The 13,357-nt window shown below is 33.4% G+C and overlaps 1 non-coding gene across 1 annotated transcript; it reads right to left on the bottom strand.

Annotated features, from left to right (window-relative positions):
* Positions 1 to 310: 310 nt before the first annotated feature.
* On the bottom strand, positions 311 to 443 carry LOC126005158 (small nucleolar RNA SNORA51). Its single transcript, XR_007494332.1, has one exon. It is a non-coding gene; the product is annotated as a small nucleolar RNA SNORA51 (small nucleolar RNA).
* Positions 444 to 13,357: the final 12,914 nt, after the last annotated feature.

Below are 13,357 nucleotides of genomic sequence, written 5' to 3'. Positions count from 1 at the left end.
ATATATTCCTTTCTAAAGTTTGGATTCAGATTCTCATTTAATTATCTTTAGAAAGAAGTGCATTTTGTTTTTGTTTTGGGGCCACACCCAGTGATGCTCAGTGGTTACTTCTGGCTATATGCTCAGAAATCTCTCCTGGCTTGGGGGACCATATGGGACGCCGAAGTATTGAGTCTTGGTCTGTCCTAGGTTAGCGCAGGCAAGGCACCACCACTCTGGCCTAAGAAGTGTATTTTAATCGTTACTGCCTACCTACTTATAGATTTATGAAATACATAACTTTAGAAAACATAACTTTTTTTTTTTTTTTTTTTGTCCCCCAATTCACAATACATACCCGGCAAGGGGCCTGTGTTGAGGTGTATATGGGGTGCCTTTACTGTACCTCCTCTTTCTATACAGCCAGTGTAAAGAACACAGCCTGTGGTAAGAATTGGGAGGCCTTATTTTATCTTTTATTTATTTTTTTTTCTTCAGGGCAAACTAAAGTTGTTTTTTTTTTTTTTTTTTTTAAGTAAGAATTCATTTAAAGGACAAAATTGATTAACCTAATAAGGTAAACTAATATAACATAATATAGTGACATAACATAACATATAATATAATTAATATAATAATAATACATGTAAGTCAAAGAAAGTTTCTGATTAAAAACACAATTTTTTTTTCCATAATGGCTTACATATCTTTCACTGTAGTATTTTGGGTACATATTCACATTAAATCAGGGGAATACCCATCACCTAATATGTCCTCTTCTCAATCAAAAATCAAATATACTGAAAATAGGCAGAGTCCTGTCTAGAGGCTTCCAACCTCAGTTTGAGAGAGGATGTGAAAAAAGTAATTAAAATACCACAACAATACACACACACACACACAAAAAAAAAATATCGAATTAAATAACCGATAAGCACCACAACAATAAAGACAGGCACCACACAATAATCTCGGTTCTGAAATCAAATCATACTCAAGTGCAAAAAAGAAAGAGAAAGACAAAACAAAATAAAATAAAATAATATTGGAGACATCAACCGTAATCTCCACACCAAAATAAAGACGTCAAAAAAATAGATCATTTATTCTCCTCTTGCTGCTTTCGTGGTATGTGGAAGACTTCTACTTTATCTTGGATGGTAAAATCAGACCTGTTTCTAGAGATCTTGGTGGCTGTGCAGATCAGGGAATGGAGTTTATGGAGTCTTTCTTTGTGGTTCTAGCAGTTATGCTTCTTCAATGTCCTTTTTTTGTTTTTTATGTATTCTAGGTGTTTCAGAATAGTGCTACCATTCTGTGTTTTTCTTTTGTCTTCTGACTTACTTCGTTTAACATAACATGATCTAGGTCCATCCACGTTGCTGCAAAGTCTGTGATTGTATCATTTCTAACTGCCATGTAATATTCCATTGTATATATGTACCACATCTTAATGATCCATTCATCTGTTGTTGGACATCGAGGTTGGTTCCAAGATTTGGCTATTATACTGAGTGCTGCAATAAATAGTGGGGTGCATATGTATTTTGGAATGAATGTCCTTCCATCTTGGGGATATATGCCTAGGAGAGCAATTGCTGGGTCAAATGGCAGCTCAATTCTGAGTTCTTTGAGCACTCTCCAGACTTTTCTCCATAGATGTTGGACCAAGGGGCATTCCCACCAGCAATGAATGAGAGTTCCTTTCATACCACATCCTCTCCAACAAAGGTTGTTCCCATTATTTTGATGTGAGCCAACCTCACTGGTGTGAGGTGGTATCTCATTGTTGTCTTGATTTGGATCTCCCTGATGATGAGTGAAGGTGAGCATGTTTTCATGTGTTTGTTGGCCATCCTTCTCTCTTCCTCAGAGAAATGTCTATTCATTTCGTCTCCCCATTTTTTTATGGCTTCGTTTGGTTTTGAAGGACTCAGGTTTCTGAGCGCTTTGTATGTTCTAGATATCAGCCCTTTATCTGATATATCAAGTGAAAAGATTTTTTCCCATTCTGTTAGCTGTCTTCTTGCATTAAGTAGGGTTTCTTTTGCCATGCAGAAGCTTTTTAGTTTGATATAGTCCCATTTGTTTATAGTTGATGCTAACGTTTTTGCCATTGGTGCTCCATTCTCAAAGACCCTTTTAATATAAAGGTCTTCGAGTGTTCTGCCTATTTTATTCTCGATAAACTTTATAGATTCAGGTCTGATTTCCAGATCTTTGATCCATTTTGAGTTGACTTTTGTATAAGGAGTGAGATATGGGTCGATTTTCACTTTCATGCATATGAGTTTCCAGTTGTACCAACACCATTTGTTGAATAGGCTTTCTTTGTTCCATTTCATATTCTTGCCTCTTTTATCAAATATTAGTTGGCTATATATCTGGGGGTTTATGTCTGGGAATTCTGTTCTAATCCACTGGTCTGAGGTCCTGTCTCTGTTCCAGTACCATGCTGTTTTTATTACTATGGCTTTATAGTATAGTTTCAAGTTAGGTAAGGAGATACCTCCCAACTTCTCATTTTTCAGAATGTGTTTAGCTATCCTGGGTCTTCTATGGTTCCAAATGAATTTTATAATTGATTGTTCTATTTCTTTAAAGAATTGTGTCTGGATTTGGATAGGGATTGCATTAAATCTATATAGCAATTTGGGTAAAATAGTCATTTTGACTATGTTAATTCTACCTATCCATGAGGATGGGATGTTCTTCCATTTCTTTAGATCATCTTCAATTTCTTTCTGAAGTGTTTTGAAGTTTCCCTGGTATAGATCTTTCACTTCTCTTGTAAGGTTGATTCCTAGGTATTTGATATTTTTTGATACTATCTTAAATGGAATTGTATTTTTAATCTCTCTCTCCTCAACTTCATAAAACATAACTTTTAAACATAACTTTTAAAGAAAATTATGTTAGATGTTATTTTGAGAGATAAACAATTGCTTTGGTATACAGATTTTTTATTTCAAACCCAAATTAATTACTTTATAAGTGTAATTTCTCTTCAGCATTTATAGAAATCATGATATTTTTCTTATGGTATTTTCTTTAGATTCAGTAAAAGATAAAAAACCTAATAAGAAAGCTGATGGCACAAATTGGGGCCGTTTCGATAGCACAGTGATAAGGCATTTGCCTTGCACGCACTAAGCATGAACAAACTTGGTTTGATCCCTCGCATCCCATATGGTCCCCCAAGCCAGGAGCAATTCTGAGCTCAGAGCCAGGAGTAACCCCTGAGCATCACCAAGTGTGGCTCAAAATTCAAAAACAAAATAATAAATTAAAGTCACAAATTAATTATTTTTATTTTCTCTTAAAGATTGAAAATTAACGTTATTATACCATTGAACAATCATGCACTATTATCAAAAATTTAACTTAATACACATAGTTTAGTGTTTCCAATTAAGATTATATATTTTAATTATTTTAAAATATTCTATATACGTGAATAGAGCAATTGTACTGCTGATAGATCACTTACATTGTATGAGAACAATCCTGATGTATCCCAGGTGCTTCATAGGGTCCATTGAGCCTGCCAGGAATGAGCCCTCAATGCAGAACCAGAAGTAAGCTAAAAACTGCTGAAATTGATTCCCAAAACGTGAGCAGATCAATATAATGTAAATGCAATACAATATAAAACAATACTATACAATATGATGCAGTACAATGTGATACAATGCAATACAATATAATACAACACACCACAATAGAATACAATAAATACAATACATTGAAATGTTAAAAAAATCATAAATATTCAACTAATTTCAATCTTTGGCTATCTCAGTTTTCAATTAATATTCAATAAAATAAACTCATTTCCAAATAATTTTATGTTAAAATAAAAATTTATTAAAATAATAAACTGTAAAGTAATATGATGGGAGAATCAGTAGTAAGTGGATATAAAATGAAAAGCAGTAGAACAATTTTCTTAAAAATTGTTAAATACATTTTTTAAAATTCGGGATGATTTTTTTTTCTTTCTTCTTTTAAATTTTAATTCATTGCTTCTACACAGGGGCTCATTCCACTTTTTTTAATCTTTTCTTTTTCAACAGAACCATAAAACATTAGTCAGCATGTTCTGCCTCATAAATCGAGGGAAAAAAAGTGGATGGTACCAGAAGTAAGAAGTCTTATGAACACTGAGTGGAAAAAAAATATCAGCCCTAAACACCCAACCCAAAGTCAACAACAATAAAATTAAGAGACCCAAAGTACAACAAGCAAAACACTAAAGGCAGTTGTTGCACTAGCAGTCCAGAGGTCTAAGGGTGGAGACAAGGGAAGCATACTGAGGAAAAATAATTCCTATATATAGAAGGTAAGATGCTTGTCATGCATGCAGTCAGTCTCAGTTCAACCCTCCACACCTTTTTCTTTGAGTTCTGCGTGTGATCAATGAACCACACAGTACACAATGGTAATAAACAGTAAACCCACTAAACTTCAGCTCTGTCCATCATCAACTTTTTAATATTTTGATAGGAATCCTGTAACAATTGAATGCTAGAAAATATGCATAACATTTATTAAAGAGGAGATAATAAATCATCAAAATGTGAGACGATAAGGTTTCATCCTAAATTTTAGAAAGCAAAAAAATTCACAGAACTTTCCAGACAGATAGCAATTACTAGATTTTTGATTCTGAAAAATCTAGTAAAAGTCAAGTTTCTCAGTAATCACAAAAATGACAAAATAAGAACATAACCTGAAGTTCATAGTAGTGAAAAAAAGTGACCTAAATTAGTAAGAAGCAACAATAGGAAATACAAATAAATACCTGAGAACTAGTCTGCTTGAATTCTAGAACCACATGTAGTTCTCCAAATTCCACCAGAAAAAATCCAAAGCATAGTGCAAGGAGAAAGTTACAAACTCTGCCTGGTGTGGCCCCAAAGCAGAAGTAAAACAAACATATTAATGGCATGAATAAATGAAATCTATAATACATAAAAATTTAATATAACTTTAGTGATAAATTATTCATTTTAAAATATTAAATGCATTCGTACATTGTATAATCTAAAGAGCCTATCAAAATTATGATAAGTATTTAAAATGTTTTTATTTAGACACCTTGGTGTCTAATTTTCTAATATTTTTATTTAGACACTTTGGTTACAAACATGATTGTGGTTGTGTTTTAGTCATATAAGAGGACAGCCCCCATCACCAATGTCCCAGATCTCCCTCCTCTCCTCCCTACCCCCATCTGTACTCTAGACAGGCTTTCTATTTCCCTCATACATTCTCATTGTTAGGATAGTTTGCAATGTAGTTATTTCTCTAACTAAACTCATCACTCTTTGTGGTGAGGTTGATGCAGTGGGCTGTAACTTCCAGCCCTGCTCTCTTTTGTCTCTGAAAATTATTTCAAGAATGTCTTTATTTTTTCTTAAAACCCATAGATGAGTGAGACCATTCTGCATTCTCTCTCTCTCTCTCTCTCTCTCTCTCTCTCTCTCTCTCTCTCTCTCTCTCTCTCTCTCTCTCTCTCTCTCTGACTTATTTCACTCAGCAAAATAGATTCCATGTAAATTCATGTATATGAAAATTTCATGACTTCATCTCTCCTGACAACTGCATAGTATTTCATTGTATATATGTACCACAGTTTCTTTAGCTATTCGTCTGTTGAAGGGCATCTTAGTTGTTTCCAGAGTCTTGCTATGGTAAATAGTGCTGCAATGAATATACGTGTAAGGAAGGGATTTTTATATCGTTTTTTCTTGTGTGTGTGTGTGTGTGTGTGTGTGTGTGTGTGTGTGTGTGTGTGTGTGTCCCTAGGGTATATTCCTAGGAGTGGTATAGCTGGATCATATGGGAGCTCAATTTTCAGTTTTTGGGGGAATGTCCGTATCGTTTTTCATAAAGGTTGAACTAGACGGCATTCCCACCAGCAGTGGATGAGAGTTCCTTTCTCTCCACATCCCTGCCCACACTGGTTATTCTCATTCGTTGTGATGTGTGCCAATCTGTGGTGTGAGGTGGTACCTCATAGTTGTTTTGATTTGCATCTCCCTGATGATTAGTGACGAGGAGCATTTTTTCATGTGCTTTTCGGCCATTTGTATTTCTTCTTTCTCAAAGTGTTTGTCCATTTCTTCTCCCCATATTTTGATGGGATTAGATTTTTTTTTCTTGTAAAGTTCTGTCAGTGCCTAGTATATTTTGGAGATTAGACCCTTATCTGATGGGTAAATCATTATATTGAAGCACATTCACACAAAAAATTGAGATAAATTATGAACTATTCTGAAACAAGTGGTGATAGAAAACTTTACTCTCAATGTCAAAAAGTATAGTTTAAATTTTATTTCATTAATGTAATGCATTCCAGTGGATTAAACATAAACTTGACTATTTAAGGTATAAAATTAATTGAAGTCAATGGATATGGATATTACTGTGACCAAGTAATACAGTAAGAAATAAGAAACGACTAAACTTTTCACAGTATAAAAAGCATACATTATAAAAATTCTATGTGATAACCATAGAGGTCTGCTTTTTATTGAGTGAAATTGTCCCTTCCAACTTATAATATATTCTACAATGTGTTATCATGTATCTTTTATTTTTTTTTGTCTTTTGGGCCACACCTAGTGATATTCTGTGGGCTACTTCTGGCTCTGTGCTCAGGAATTTCTTCTGAATGTCTCAGTACCATATGGGATGTTGGGTACTGAACCCAGGTCAGCTGTATGCAAGGCAAGAGCCTTCCCCACTATACTATTCCTCCAGACTTTATTATACATCCTTTTTAAAATGACAATATGTAGCTAAAATATAAAACAAAATACAGTGGGTTAAATTATTAATAAACTATTCTTTAGTTGAGACATTTATGCTTAGTCAGGCTTTATTAACATCTATGCATAGAAGCACTATGACTTCAAGGTTATAATGTTAATTATGCAGGAGTGTTTCATTAGATCTTCAAACACTAAGAGGTTCATTGGCATCACTGATTTAATTTTAGCAGCTTTGTATAAGGAAAATTAATGATAAAATGTTGCTCATATTTTTCTATTGATAAAATACCATTTATAATAGTGCAAATCTGTATATTTTCAATGTACACTACACTGTCACCTCTACAACTGTAGTTATACAGTATCAAGGTAATGTATACAATTTGATGAATATAGATATTGTGCATGCCCATGAAACTGTTAGAAGAATAAAGGAAAAACATATCAATTTGCTCCTAACATTTTCTTGAATCCTGCACTGCTCACTTTTGTTTTGTTGTTATTGGTAGGATTAGAATGAGAAGCATTTACAAAAGCATTATGAAGCTCTCTTATGAAACATTTAAGTGCACAATAAAATACTATTACCTAAAAGGAGCTAGCAAGTTTCTAATGTCATTCATCTGACATAAAGTTCCATAGTAAGTTAAAAGGGGTTTTTTTATCCAATTCCTTTTACAATTTCTATTCTATTTACTTTTTCTTTAAATTTGATTATTTCTGATGCTTAATTTAAGTGGGATCCTATATATTATGTATACATGTATGTTTTATGTATATTATGTATACAAATATGTTTTATATATATAAAGTATATAAATATACTTTAGTGACTGGGTGTTCTATTAAATACTTCTATATTCTTTAACAATTAACCACTTGACAAACATTTGGGCATATCCATATTGCTTGTTGTGAATAATGCTGCATATATCTTTACTGTCTCAACACCAATTCTTTGTATGTCTATGGAAAAGTAAGGAACAAAGTATCAATAGAAGAACCTGGTTGGATCCCCAGTTCTAAATTTCATCCTGAAACCACCCTCAGAAATATGCTTTAATATCACTAGTTGTTCTGATGGGATCAAAGGTGCCAAGGATAGAACTTTAGGTGACTGTGTCCGGGAAGAATGCCTTACTTATTGCACTATTGCACCTACTTTCATTATTAATTTATTAAATTATTAACTTAATTTCTTATTTTTTTAATTTGTTTTTTGTTTCTATTTCCTTTTTTGTCTTTTCATTTTTTAATATAGTCACCATAAAATTAAAAAAAGTTATTCAGGATTCTTTCCTTTGTTTTGGTGCTGCTATGAAGAGCATAGTGTCAACACACATTTAGTTTTGGCACTTACATTTCTTCTGCTCGGAGTGGTCTCAGAGGTTAGTTGTGGTGCATAATACAAGGGCATTGAGAATCTTTAATTGTGGTGTTAATAGTGGGTCACACATTTTTTTTTACCTGTCCACATCTGCTTGCAATATAGCAGAAATTTCACAGCAACGCAGTGCCAAAGTTCCAACTACTAAGCCACTGGAACTAACACTGCACATGAGAGAAGCAGCAAGGATTGAATTACTGATCTCACTCATGTAAAGCAGGCACTTTTTGCACTGAACCATCTTTCCAAACCTCATTTTTAATTTCTATTTAAAAATAAATTTCAATGAAAAAACGTGGCTTACAGATTTGTTCATAATACGGTTATTTCTGGCATTCAATGTTCCAATACAATCCTACCACCAGTGTAATAGTGAATCCACAATTATCTCCAGTTTTCCTAACTTCCCTAAGTTTGTCCCTTGATTGGTAAAATTTACTTAATATTTCTTATACAATGAAATAATAATGTACTTATGGAAAAAGACTTGATTAAGAGAACATTGGTGAAAATTGTCATACCTTGCAATGTTGCCAGAATGTCACTTTCTTAAAATTTACTAAGCTATTTATTGCTGGTGGAGCCTTCTCCCGTTAGTTTTGTTTGTTAAGTTTATGTGGCTTCTATGATAATTTGACATCTAATATGGTGTAGTCTTAGCAGAATGTAATTCTTTAAAATTATGGAGCTATTGTGAGACCTAAAATGTGACTGAGTGGTTTAGGATTTCAAGAATCTGTAGTGTTGGATCGATAAATTCACATGGAGGTAGCAGTGGATGGTGGTTATAGCTGCCATGTCTTCTGAAATCATAGAGCCGTGGGGGAATGTGGCCCTTCTCTGGTTTCAGAATCTCAGAGATGTCAGATAGAGCACTGGCTTCCTGGAGTTTTGTTAGGCGTCTCCTAAGTGGAAACGTGGAAAAGCAGTGAAGCTGAACCATTGGTGTGGCAGCAGTTGTTAGGTGTATCTCTGTGTGTAGCTGCAGAGGCTTCAGCAGGGAAGGACTTTGCCATGCTCCCCCTAAGAGAAACCTGTACAATCAGCTGAGATACCTGTTAGTCCATAAGTTTTTCCCAGCTTGGCTTGCTTCTTTTTTGTAAGTTAAATGAGTTTACAGCACTGGCCCAGTGAGTAGACATGGCAGCGTGTCTGGTACATAGGGTTTGGCTCTAATTTTTATTTTTGTTTTGTTTTGGGTTTTTAAGGGTGGGTTGGGTCACACCCATCAGCATTCAGGGGTTACTCCTGGCTCTGTGCTCAGAAATCGATCACTACTGGCAGGCACAGGGGATCATATGGGATCCTGGGATTCATATTACTCTAAGTCCTGAATAGGCTGTGGGCAAGGCAAATGCCCTACCACAGTGCTACCTTTCTGGCCCTTCTAATTTTTAACTTTCTTTTTTCTAATTTTTAGTGAAACCCCCAAATTTATTTACATAGTAGTTGCATTATTAATAATTACATTATTAGTAGTTTTACATTAGTATCAAAGTACAAGAATACCAATTTTTACACATATTTGCCACCCCTTTATTTTGTTTGCTTATTTTTGTTGCTTGTTTATTTTTGATGATAAGCATTCTACCAGGTTTGAGCTATTATGCCAGCAGGATCTATGAGGCTGACTACCTATTTATAGATCTATTTATATTTTGAACTAGTGTCTATAGAAATACTTCCCTCCTTATAAAGGAAATCACTAGTTTTCTATTTACAGTTTTTTTAAATTTTAACATTGAATAATATCTATATATTTTGTAATTTTTCTCTATACTCTACTATTTTTTTATTTTTGTATTCTTGATAGTTTTCTTCATTGTGTATAACATAGTTTGTGTATAACACGGTTTGTGTATAAACACAGTTTTTGTTTGTGCAATTAGTGTAGAGTCAAGAAATTACTGCCTTAATGAATGTCAAGATGTTTTTTTTTTTCTTTTGTTTACCTATCTTGTGGAAAAGAAGGAGTCATTGACATTATTTAGGGGATATTCCTGGCTCTGCAATTAGGAGTTACTCCTAGTGGTTCTTAAGACACCACAGGAGATGCGGGATTGAAGCTAGGTCCACTGTTTGCAAGGCAACCCCCCCCCCACTTTAATATTGGTTGCCCTCTTGTGTTTTTTTGAGTCTTGCAAGTACATATATTTATCCATGTTTTTCATCAAATTTTGATTGATTTTATTATGTGGTGTAAAATAGGGAAACTATTTTACTATTTTGTTATCTCAATGTCATTTGTTAAAGAGACATCCATTTTTCTATTGTTTTTTTGGAGGCTACACCTGGTGATGCTCAGCGGTTCCTACTGGCTATGTGCTCAGAAATTGCTCCTGATTTGGGGGACCATATAAAATGCTGGCACATCTTAACCTGGTCACCCTATGTCTACTGCATGCAAGGCAAACGCCTTACTACTGCACCACAGCTCTAGTCCCATATTATATATCCTTCTTGTTAAAGAACAATTAAACACATTAGTATGCATTTACATTCAGGATTTTTTTGTTTGTTTGTTATTTTGTTTATCTCTGAGTATTGCTATATGATCAGTACCTAAAAATTAAGTTATTTATTTAAAAATTGACGTGACAAATGTAAATGTTTTGTAGAAGGCAAGATAATTAGAAATGTGAAAGTCATTAATAATCAAAGTACAAACTTAAGAGACCAATGAAAAACTACTTTAATGTATATTACTTATTAAATTAATCCATTATATCTGTTTATTAAGAACGAACGCATCAATGTAATTATTGAGTTATGTTTCTTAAATGAGTGTAGCACTTTATAGATTTTTTTCAGCCAATTATTAGGGATTAACTTTAGAATATAAATGTTCTAAAAAGATGTTTATAGACATCTTTAATTAATTATTATTAGTAATGAAGGTTGTGGGAATCAGATTAGATGACCTAAATAAGCAGGAGAAGAGTTAATTAGATTACCTGTATTTGAAATAAGGGAAAAGATAATATGAGAGTCACTTTTGTAAGGATGGCTTATAAAATAAGTTCGTGGAGGTGGTAAATAAGAAAGAAAAAATATCTTGGGATCTAGAAGACTCATATATAATAGTTTTATTTCTTTCTCTTTAAGATATGAGCTGATGGACTTTAACAAATGAGAGGAGAGGATATAACATATATGTAAAATTGAGACGATATAAACTTCTATGCTGCCTATTTGAAAAATATTATTAATAAAAACTAGATTGTGATAATGGCATTTCACTCTGCTACATTTTTAAAAGATTATTGATAAACACTGGTTCATAAGGGTATGAATATTTATGTTTAAGGGTACAATATTACCACTAAACATATATTATCAATGAGCCAATAATTCCCTATCATATTTTTAAATTTTTGTAATGGAAATATTTAGGATTTACTTTATATGGTTAGTCGTTAGGACTGTTTACATTGTAATGCCTAAACTGTAAAAATTAGAAACAGTACAAGAAAATATAAAAAAAAATTCATACACTATAGGGAAAGGTTCAAATAGAATAATTAATTGATTTGAACAAACTATTGGAAAATAGGTGCAGATATTAGCAAACAGTAAACAGCACAACTATTTTCAAAACCAACCTGCTTGGGACACAAAATGTTATATTTGAAAACAAAATTAATGGAACAGTGGACTTATATGTCATTTGCTAAATGGATTGTCATTTTCTTAAAGAGACTGCTGTCATAGCTCTTTGTATGTGGTACATGTACATGATGAATAGAACTATGTTCAATTCTCTGGATGGTGATATCTTAATAACACTATCTTTTTAATAAATTACATCTTAGAATTTTTGCTTTATTGTACTTAAATACAATGAAATCCAATTATAATGCAAATTGAAACCCAAGTGCAAGAAAAGTTTTAATATGAAACTTAAAAGCATAGGAAAACATTGCTTTAGAAATATGGTTCTTTGAATGCCGTATTTCAATATTTATAAAAAAGCCTCTACTTCACATTGTTTTTTTTCCTTGAAATGTGCTGAATACTATTAAAAATGCATGTACATTGATGCATTTTATTTTCCTTTGCCACTTATATGACCTCATTCATTATAATTTATAATTTCACAAAGGAATTATATGCCAAAGTGCATAAAGTGAGCTAAATTGTATTTTTATCTAAATTATAATTTCTTTTTGACCAATTAAATAATTTTATTGGACAAAAACATGGAATAATTTATAAGCCAATAAAATCATAACAATACAAGCTGTGATCAGCATAATTATATAACTTCTTTGGAATACAGTTTCTAATATTTTCTAATCCATTGAGAATTACCAGATTTTATTTTCAGTTCTAAGCATTAATGTTTTAAATTTGCCAGTATGTTATATAAATGCTATTTAATACTTGGCTAACTTATTAGGCATCTCACCAAAATTTATTTTCTTAGGGGCTACTATGCAGGCCACTGAACTCCAAAGAAACAAATGCTTCTGACTGTGATTAAAAAGCAAAAGCTTTCTCAGCAGTACTGTGTCATTTAATATAATCCATTGGGTACTTTTACTCCTAACATATGTAACTTTAGGTTGTTTATCTTTTACACATACAATTAATAACCAGGTAAAGAAGAAAAAGCTTTTTATCAAGAGTAAATCTGAACTCTAATTTTATACAAGTGGCACTTTATTTTTTTGTTGTTTGTTTAGAGGTGCTGGTATTTTAGTATAGGGGATAATTCACTTGTCATCCATGGGTGATGGATATAAGTTCAAACACCACTAATGCATGTGCTCCTTCAATATTGCCAACAGAAAGAGGGACAAGTAGTGATAAAAACTGGGCATGATCTGAAATCTCCCAAAATATATATTTTAAAATGTGTGCCCAACTATATGTGGTATTGGTTATGCAACAAAAATATGTGTACAGTAAAGGAAATGGACGCTCAGGGGTTACTCCTGGCAATGCACTCAGAAATCGCTCCTGGCTTGGGGGACCGTATGGAACCCTGGGGGATCGAACCACGGTCTGTCCTAGGCTAGCAAAGCAGATGCCTTATGCCCAGCACCACCACTCTGGCCCGAGGAAATGGGTACTTTTCTTTTTTTCTGTTTTTGGTTTTTAGGTCACACCTGCCTGCGCTCAGGGGTTACTTCTGGCTCTATGCTCAGAAATTGCTCCTGGCAGACTCGGGGGACCATATAGAATGCCGGGATTAGAACCACCGTCCTTC

Source organism: Suncus etruscus, chromosome 3 (assembly GCF_024139225.1).
Source record: "Suncus etruscus isolate mSunEtr1 chromosome 3, mSunEtr1.pri.cur, whole genome shotgun sequence".
NCBI classification, from domain to species: domain Eukaryota; kingdom Metazoa; phylum Chordata; class Mammalia; order Eulipotyphla; family Soricidae; genus Suncus; species Suncus etruscus.
The sequence above is the reverse complement of the archived record's forward strand: the minus strand, read 5'-3'. Positions and strand labels throughout refer to the sequence as shown.